This window comes from Capra hircus, chromosome 19 (genome assembly GCF_001704415.2).
Source record: "Capra hircus breed San Clemente chromosome 19, ASM170441v1, whole genome shotgun sequence".
NCBI lineage: Eukaryota > Metazoa > Chordata > Mammalia > Artiodactyla > Bovidae > Capra > Capra hircus.
The window spans coordinates 12049507-12053357 of NC_030826.1; the positions used below are offsets into that span (position 1 = coordinate 12049507).

A 3851-nucleotide genomic window follows, 5' to 3' on the forward strand; every position below is an offset into this window, starting at 1 on the left:
AGAGAATGGCTACCCACTCCAAATCTACTTGCCTGGAGGATTCCATGGACAGAGGAACCTGGGGGCTCTAGTCTATGGGGTCATGAAAGAGCTGACTGACTAAGTAGGCACACATGCATATACCCACGGAACCAGCACCATAACTACTCCAAAATAGTTCCCTTATCTTCCTGTGTAGCAAATCCCCCTATCTGCAGCTCCAGAAACCCACTGATCTGTTTTCTGTTACTATATCTTAACATTTGCCTTAAATGGCAACCCACTCTAGTATTCTTGCCTGGAAAATCCCATGGATGGAGGAGCCTGGTAGGCTACAGTTCATGGGGTCGCAGAGTCAGACACGACTGAGCAACTTCATTCACTCACTCATATAAAAGCGTAAGCGCTCAGTCGTATCCACCTCTTTGTGACCCCATTGACTGTAGCCCGCCAGGCTCCTCTGACCATGGGATTCTCCAGCAAGAATACTGGAGTGGGTTGTCATTCCCTTCTCTAGGGGATCTTCCCAACCCAGGCATTGAATCCAGGTCTCCAGCATTGCAGGTAGACTCTTTACTAGCTGAGCTGCCAGGGAAGACTTTCCTATAGTTATATATAAATGCAAGCATGCAGTATGTAGCTTTTGGTGTCTGGCTTGCAACTGAACAATTATTAAGTGCTAACCACTGTTCTTCCAAGGAGCAAGCGTCTCTTAATTTCATGGTTGCAGTCACCAAATTAAAAGACGCTTGCTTCTTGGAAGAAAAGCTATGACCAATCTAGACGGCATATTAAAAAGCAGAAACATTACTTTGCTGACAAAGGTCCCTCTAGCCAAAGCTATGGTTTTTCCAGGAGTCACGTATAGATGTGAGAGTTGGACTATAAAGAAAGCTGAGCAGAAAAGAATTGATGCTTTTGAAATGTGGTGTTGGAGAAGACTCTTGAGAGTCCCTTGGACTGCAAGGAGATCTAACCAGTCTATCCTAAAGGAAATCAGTCCTGAATATTCATTGGAAGGACTGATGCTAAAGCTGAAACTCCAGTACTTTGGCCACCTCATGCAAAGAGTTGACTCATTGGAAAAGACTCTGTTGCTGGGAGGGATTGGGGGCAGGAGGAAAAGGGGATGACAGAGGATGAGATGGCTGGATGGCATCACCGACTCGATGGACATGAGTTTGAGTAGACTCTGGGAGTTGGTATTGGACAGGGAGGTCTGGCGTGCTGTAGTCCATGGGGTCCCAAAGAGTCAGACACGACTGAGCAACTGAACTGAACTGAGGGCCGCTCATTGTGGTGACGTCTCTTGTTGTGGAGCACAGTTTCTAGGGCTCTCAGGCTTCAGTCGTGTGGCTCATGGGTTCTATAGCACGGGCTCAGGAGTTGTGTTGCTTGGGCTTAATTGTTCCGTGGCAGGGGAAATCTTCCCAGAACAGCGATCGAACCCATATTCCCTGCATTGGCAGGTAGATTCTTAACCACTAGACCACCAGGGAAGCCCCAGGGATATGCCTTTTATTAAAACATGGAATCATATCCTTAAAAGAGAGTGGAGGACTTAGCGTAAGACTCTCTTTGGCATTGTACCAGGAATATAGGACCCACAGATGAAATGGAACTTCATAGGTTTTATGCATGAGATAAACACAAAGGAACCAAAAAGGAGATGTAGTAAACCTTCCGTCACTATTTTTAACAGTTCAACATCATCCTCCTCCTTTTAAAAAAATTTTTCTTATTTGGCTGTGCCAAGTCTTGATTGTGCCCTGCGGGATTTATTTCCCTGCCCTGGGCCCCGTGCATTGGATAGTGCAGAGTCTTAGCCAGTGGACCCCCAACAAAGTCCCTCAATTCTTGGCTTCCTCACTTCAGATAGTCTTGTGATTGCCTCCCAGAATCAATGCAATCCTGGAGAATCAGGCTCAGAAAACCAGCAGAGGCCAAGACCACTGAGTTGTTTGTGGTGACTCTGGCCTAAGAAGCAGCAGTCACCACAGCTGTCTTTTATCAAGAAGTGTTTACTGACCCTGCCATGGCAAGGCTTTGCCAGAGTAGCCCCTCTTGTGAGTGAATTCTGACCGTCGTTTTTTCATAACTATACTCAAGACTCAAATTCCAGGGCAGGAGCATTCGTCTGGGTGCTGGCCAGGGGAAGAGGGCAGGGAGAATTGGCCTCTTTGGTTTCTGTAGTGGGAGGTGAACTAGTTGTTCTCACTATGGAAGAGGTTAGTCCGCTAGTGTGAGTCTTTGGAATAACCATGACAAGCTTCCTTCCCTTTTTTTTTTTTTTTCTGAGACAAAAGTAATTCAAATGCTGCTGTTTGGGAATTGGAAGTTTACACGCAAGGTAAACTTTTCTTTTCAGGCTATCAGAAGATAAATGTCTTGAATTTTTCTTTTTTTTGCTGCACCCCAGGGCATATGGGATCTTAGTTTCCGCAACCAGGGAACGAACTCCTGCCCCTGCAGTGAAGCATAGTCTCAACCACTGGACCACCGGGGAAGTCCCAGGGTCATGACTCCTTATTGTGGATCTTCTCCCAGTTGAGTTTTATTTATTTTTTTTTTCACACTATAGAATGTTTAATGAACTTGCAAAAGAGAAAAAGGGTCAAAGGAAGGTGGAGAAATTTTCTCTTCTCATTAGAACCAAGGGGCTCCGTAATCATCTGGCATCCGCTCAATGTTGTACCTCTGGTTAGAAATGTACATGATGGGAACTCCAGGGATCTTCTGGATTCTTCATTTAAGGTCCTGGTCAACTGTGGCCACAATGTAACGCTTGTGCTGAGTTACTCTTTGTACTAAGCAGTCATCTGCATAGGTTCCTTTGTGTACACACATAATCGTTCAAATCTTGGATCCTTGGCAATCCTTAAAGCCACTCTATACTTCTGCCCCAATTTCTCAATTTCAGCCATTACACAGTCAGTTATACAAGGGATACACTTGGCATACAGACAGTCCATCATTGACTGCACTAAGTCCAGTTTGGCCTTAATGGAAAAGTTGATAAAGTTGGTATCGACCAGAATGTGGTAAGGTGGGCCCAGCTGTGTGTTATATTGGAAGAATAAGCCGGAAGGGTATTGGGGAACTTCTCTTTCCTTGAGTGCACTGGGATCTTTCTTTTCTTTCTTTTTCGGTTTTAATCTATCCTTTTCTTTAAGCCTCTGATCTCTGAGACTAAGCATTCACTTCATGGGCGCATACTTCTGTGTTTTCTTTGGCTTCCCCATGTTCATGCCGCACTCTTGTTTCTTCCGGAACCCCCAGTTGAGTTTTATTTTCACAGATGGTGTGCTCTGGCATCTGGAATGGACTGATAAGATTCATGACAAATCTGAAACAGGGAAGCCCTTTCTTATTGCCTCCACTCTCTTATCCCAACAAAAGAAATTCTGCTACAGCCAATGGTTGGCTCCCAGCCTATAGATTTAGATTGCTATTAGATTATGGAAAATCAGTGTTGCATAAGGAGGTGAAGTTTTGTGGACAAGGGGATTATGCTGAAATATTTTCATGTGTTCTTCTAGAACTCAGGAATAGTATAGAGTTGGGTTGACCCACTGCGGTCCAGTGAGAGACGGATAGAGCCGCAGTTGTCCCAGAAAGAATTCTGACAATAAGCTGGAGCTTGACTGAGAATGAGACCGCTCCTGGTAAAGCCTTGAATAAGGAGAACTGGAAAAGGGGGAATTTGGGGACTTTAGTGCTTCTTTGGGTACATTAATTTCTCTTAAAATATAAGACAGAAGGATCATTATGTTCAATTCCAAATGTGGCGGTTTTTAAAAATAGATGATTTATGGTGTTATTTGGGTGATGTCAGTCAATAAACTAAATTTGAAAATATGGCTGAGCAGAAA

General features: G+C 44.4%; 1 pseudogene; it reads right to left on the reverse strand.

Moving 5' to 3' along the window:
• LOC102191078 lies at window positions 2611-3221 on the reverse strand (annotated as a pseudogene).